This window comes from Lichenostomus cassidix, chromosome 8 (genome assembly GCF_008360975.1).
Source record: "Lichenostomus cassidix isolate B80296 chromosome 8, HeHo_3.0, whole genome shotgun sequence".
Classification (NCBI taxonomy): domain Eukaryota; kingdom Metazoa; phylum Chordata; class Aves; order Passeriformes; family Meliphagidae; genus Lichenostomus; species Lichenostomus cassidix.
In genome coordinates this window covers 3,138,800-3,145,080 of record NC_139489.1, presented here as the reverse complement: position 1 = coordinate 3,145,080, position 6,281 = coordinate 3,138,800, and positions in this window count along the sequence as shown.

Genomic DNA, 6,281 nt, shown 5'->3' with positions numbered 1-6,281 from the left:
ACAGGAAACATTACGTTTCCCGGAGCGGTGGCAGGGAATGACAAAGAGTGTCCTCTATGAGCTCAGACGTACAAAAAGGAAAGCGTTTTGTCAGCTGCAGCTCCTGACAGAACGAGGATTGTGGCCTCCCGCATTCAAAACCAAATTTCCTTAAATTGGCAAGCGGCTCGTGGTGCCGCCGTGGAGAGTCCTTCCAAAGCCGGAGCGAGGGAATTGACACCGTGCTGAAAACAGCAATGAAATCACCCGGCGGCTTCCTTCCTCCCAGCCAGGCTTTGTGCAGGGCCAGCCGAGCCCTCGCCGGGCACCGCAGCACCAACCCTGCACAACGCGGCCATTCAAGGGCTCCTGCTGCCCCGCCAGTGATTTATGGCACGCAGGACAGATTCTGATGTGTCATGCTGCAAGGGGAAAGGAGAGCGGCACCGGGGTCATGAACAAAAAGGAATTTGCTTATCCAATTTCCGTCTCTTTCTGAGTTTGATTGGAACTCGCAGTTGTCAGGCTGTGTTTAAGTCTCGTCTTTACCAACGCCTGCTCAACTGCGGAAGGTCAAAACCAATTATTGTTTTGCCTCCGGGGACTTTCCTTCTTCAGAGGGACCTTACAGTGGATATTCTCTAAACCCTTTTCCTTCCAATTAAGGCAGCAAATTCCTCTTTCAGAGTGTTTTTCAGGGGGTGAGTGGGACAGTAATCGGGAGACTGATAGATTTATCAATAGCCTTGAAAAACAAAGCCTGTATGTCTCGGGAGGCTTGAAGTCTGATTCCTTTCAATGACTTTTCTCACTCTGAACTTTAAATCTGTCGTTTCATTACACCGGGAATGGAAAGTCCCTAATTTTCCCAGGCTACAGATTTCCTCTGTTTTTTAACCTTCAAATACCACATGGATTTATGCCTCTGAGTACCTGCCGGTTAAGTTTCTCATGTAGATAAAAATGTTAAAGTTTTCTTTTTGGAAAGAATTTACAGCTTTATTCACTGGAGGCAGTTGAGAGAGGCTGTACCTAAATCAGCAGTTGTAGTCTGACTAGTCATGAAAAAGCCTTACAGGTCTTCAGAATGAAAAGGAAAAACATCCTGAGATAGTTTTAGGTTTCTTTCTCTTTCCTTTCTATTTTGTACAGCATTGTTTTTACTTTTATTGGCTGTATCTCTTCTTGTGCTCTAACCCACTGATACCACTAAATCCTGTGTCAGGAGATGGATTTTTAAAAATTCATTTATGGATCACATGCTGCTGTACTTATTCTTTTATCCATTGGAGGAGTTAAGTCTACTGCTTCCCCTATATTCCACATGTACCATTTGTTGTGGGAGAGGTGAACAGCAGAGCAGACAGAAAATAATATCTCCTGCAAGAGAAAATCCAATGTAAGGTCAGGGGAGGGAGGCTGTGGAGGAACAGTGAGTACAGGAAGCAATACTTTGGTATTACAGTTGGCACAACACGTTTCAAAACACTTTGTAATTGTTATTTGTATCAGGATGAGCTGTGAAACCACAATACAGGTGTGGGATGTAACCCCTGCTCCTCACCAGGTACTTCTGTGCTCTGTAATGTTTGGGTGGGTGCTGGGTTGGCTACAGAGGCTGCTCCTGTGACAATACTGGATTGAGGACAACATTGAAGGAAGTCTGGTTTTCTGGAGCTGGCAGATTTAAAACCCTTGATTAAATGCATTCACAGCTTCTCTGCAGAATTGCAGAACTATGATGATGTGATTATAGGGCAGCTGTGGTCTGGTGGACTCACAACAGGACAGAAATTAGGAAATGTGAGTTGTCTTGATCTGCCACAGTCTGTTGTGTGAGATCCCAGGCTGGTCACTTAAAGTGTTTCAGCTACTTTTTGATGGTCCCACTTTGGATATTTACTTTTAGAGGATTCAACTCACTCCCTTGACTGTGCTGCCCACAGAGAGTGTGGATTGACCGGCTGAGATGCTCAGATTTCCATCCCAGACTCCTGCATTCAATCAGACAATGGGGCTGATGAGTGCCCTGTTGGTCCAGAGACTATTTGCAGTTGGTTTATAAAGGGTTAATCTATTCTGAATGTTTTGATCAGTCATTCCATACCAAGCTGAATAAGTCTAGGGGGTACTGATAAATGACTTGCCATTTACTGTTCCCTCTGCAACGTGTGTGTAACAAGAGTCAGCCAGGTATTAATCCTTTCTAAAACATTTATAAATAAAACTTAAATACCGAGTGTGGCTGAAATACCCTGAGGTATGCCTGAAAGCAGAGGTGCAGAGCACTGTTTTCCTGTGACACCGTGCTGCCCTTAGCCCTGGAATCACATCTGGACACACATCACAGCAGCAGTACCCAGGAATAATTTATTAGTTGAAAAGAACGATTCCCTCTTTACCCAGAGTGAAGAAAATCATCCAGCTCTAAGAATAACTCACTAATCTCACCCCACCGGAGCAGCGCAACGGAAATTTCCTTCCCAGCTGCTGGGAGAGCCTGTCCCCAAAGAGAGCTTTTCTTTTGATAAGGTGTCTCCTATCCCAGGCTGCTGAACCAGCCTGAATCAGCACGTCACCCCGGAGTGCAGGAAGATCCCGCTCTCCGCCGCTGAGTCACATGAATAACTGGAATAGTTCTGCAAAGCAGAATTAATTCCCAGAACCTCTTCAGGCATATACCAGCAGGCACATGCTTTTGCTCCAGCGTTGCTTTACAGCTCCGTGATGGAGTGGAAAGGACACTGACTGATATTTTTAATTGAGATAAAGCAGTTTACCTGGTGTTAAGAGTGTTAAACCTTGCAAGTTTATTGTTGACGCTCTCCTGCTTCCAAGAAGATTTAGGAATAAGCCAGGACATAACAGAGCTATTAGGGTTAAGCTCAAATCAACTGTGCAATGACTCAGAGCTTGTAGTCCTTTCAAACCAAGTGCTGGGGGGAGAAGCTGCTTATTATTAACTATTGAGTAGCTCGTGGTTTGTGCAGTCTGTTTAGCCAGCACAGACATCTATGGAAACTCTCTGGGGGTTTTGATCTATTATACTGTGAAAAAAAGGTCTGATTTACAAGAAAACCAAATCAACAGCACTGAGATTGTGGTTTAGCAAAGTCCTTAGACTACGTGCTGGAAATTTGGGCAGAGCTATGAAATTCTCTATAGAACCTTTCAGTAAATGCTGCCAGTGTGTTAAAGAAATGAACTCGTCTGAAGCAGGGGAGTTAAGGAAAAAGGCTCTTTAACAAAGGCAGATCTTGCTCCAGAAAGTAGACCAGGGTGGGGGGGCTGAAATAGGGAAATAGTATGAACTAGAATAATAGCAAAGCAGGGAGAGGATTAGTGGTTAATGAAAATTTTTGAGATTTTTTTCCACTTAAGCTGTATTTTGTTATCTGAATAATAATGATAAGCTGACCAGACACATGGAAGAAGCACTACTTCTTCTTCCACCTGTTGCTCTGGAATACATCATAAATGAATACAGTATAACCTGTTCTGCACTCCAGCATAATTGATAACAGGAACTGATTATATGGCTTTGATTTCTGCTCTCTCTTCATTGTTCTGGGATATTAAAATCAAAGTTTTTGCCATTTCTCTAGACAACCTGATGTGGGGTTACTCTTGACCTTTTACTTTCAATAACCATCACAAATGAACACAAAATCTAGAACTCCAATGCAATTGGGAAACATGACTGAGGAAGAGCTCCAAGCCCAGTGTTTAGACATCTGGATGTCTGCACTGTATGTTTTGCCCACTGATGAACTTGTGCCACTTCCTCGGGCTCCAAGTCAGTACCTTTCCCTGTGGCGGATCCGAAACGAATGCTCACCAAACCCAAACGTTATTTCCGACATCTGTTGCTTGTTTGGATGGCAAAATTTGTGATAACAGTCAGAAGAAAATAAACAGTCCGGTAGCCATGGAAACCTCATATCGTTTTTTCCTGTTTCTTTTTCTGCTTTTTGCAGTGAATGAGTTGGTGCTGAATCCAGCTGGATGGCTGCCCAGGAGACGGCCGTCCCCAGCTCAGCCCCAGCAAGGGACAGACCCAACCCAAAGCCAGGAGCTTTCTCTTTGCACACTCTCACCTATTTAAAAGGCTGTTTTCAGGGAGCAACTTTTTCAGGAAGAGTAGTTCAGTGCCTCAGGAAGGGTGACCATTCATTCCCTGCTCTCTCTGGCTGTGGGTAGAAAATAAAATAACCCAAACACAAAGTAGTGTATCGTGACTCACATCCACATGATTCAGCTCTTTCCCCCCATTCCTGCATCCCAAGCAGGTGGCCTCATCCAGACGGTCTACAGGGAACAATCCTTGGTCTTTGATGTATTCCAAGGCATCAGCTGGGAGAGCAGGAGCTGGGACAGGCCAGTGCCATGTCAGGAGGGTTCTAAGAGAGACACAGCCTGGGAGATCACGGATCAAAACTGTGCTCTTCTCCTGGATTTACATTATAGACACAACCTCTGTGAAAGCTGTGAGCAAGGCCTTTATGGTTCAGACAACAGATCTGGCTGAGCAGAAAAGCTCAGTTTATGTTCCAAAATGAAGCAGGACAGGTATTTATTGTAGGAAAGCCCCCAGAGTGCCATAGTTAGTGGAATGCCCTCTCTATAAAATTTTACAACCAGTTTATAGAATTCCACAGAGAAGATTGTCAAGATGCAATCTTTATTATATTCCAGTCCAAATCTCTGTGTGGCTTCTAAATATGTGCAATAAGTGTGTCTCTAAATGGACTTGTCCCTGGTCACATGGGCAGTGTGTCATGCCAGAATTGATATCATCATTGGATTATCCTCCTTGTTAGCACTTTGAATCTCTGTAATGCACTTTGAAGTCTTCAGAGGAAGAGCTTCATGGGAATATTTGGAGAGCCTGATTCAGTTCTTAATTGGACTGACTCAATGTTGAGTCACCAGGATATCCATTAGCTGCATCTTTAAAATCCAACATGCAGATTTGCAGTGGTCTGGGAGGGAATCAGACACCCCCAGCAGCTGCTGAGATTCCCTAGGATTGGGATATCTGCTTCCATTGCGAAAAGTGCTGATTTCTACTGCTCTGGCTGCCAAGTCATCCCATTGCTCTGTTCTCCTGATGCCTGGATGACCAACTGCTTGCCAGGAAGCTCTTGGAAATATCTCCTCCTCCCTGGCTGCAGCATCACTGGCATCTCTTACGCACACAGAGCCCACCAGCCCCACGTCTCCCCATCCTGCAGGGAGCACTTGGCTACCAGGAGCAAAGTTACAAATGCAAGGAGCATTATCCTTTTCATTTCTAGGAAAAGCTTTTTACTCCATAAATGCTCCTTGAACAAAACAGCAAAAGGCAGTGAGTAAGGCACCTGATGACTAAAATAATTTAGTTTGTGGGAAGCAGAAGGATTTGATGTTGAATACAAATCTGAGTGTGCTTCACTTCACCCAGCTCAAGCCATCTGAAGTTAAGCACTCAGCCTAAACAAGCCACCCCAGTCCTGATCTGTTGGCAGAGGGGACAAGCAGGAGAGGTGACTCATGCCCCTCACTTTGTTCTGCTGTGCTGAAATGAGCTACCCTTTGAAGTTGCTTCCTACTACCACTTCCGAATACTCAGCAAAATATGTAGAGAATCTGGAGTGGGCAGTTTATTGATGTTAGACAGCCCAAGTTAGGTAAGATAAAGCTAACACCGATACATTGCTGTTTGCCAAGGACCACAGGTCTGGAGGACCATAGATTCCATGATTCCATGGATGCCAGCAATGGTTCACTTAACCTTGTTCCAGTCAGCCCATGTACTCAGAGTGCCTTGGCAACCTTTTTTTCCTTCATAGGTGGCATTTGTAGCAGAGTTTTGGCTCATTACCACTCCTTTTGGGGAAGGAAAAGGGGAGATAACTGCTCTACAGCCCACCTTGTAAATCTCTGTCCTATAAGTCTCTTTCCTAGAGGAAAAAATATTTGCTTCATTCTGTAGCAACAACAGCACAGAATGGATGGCAGAGGAGAGAAGGGGCAATTCCAGCTTTTAGGATAATGAAGGGAAAAAAGTTGGGCCACTCAGTCATAAAATTAAACTTTGGCAAACTTGGCCAAACCCATATGTGTTCTAGACCTACTTTACTTTTCTTTGAGGATGCAGAGAAGGATCTACAAACCCTAGCATCATTATGGGGCTGTTGAAATTTCCATCAGGCAGATTCAATATAGGATAAGACTTGCAAACCTTTGTCTGATGGAGTAAAAGAGATCCTCACAGGGTGTTTGCAAAATTGAGGTGTTTGCAAAATTACCTAAAGTGTGAT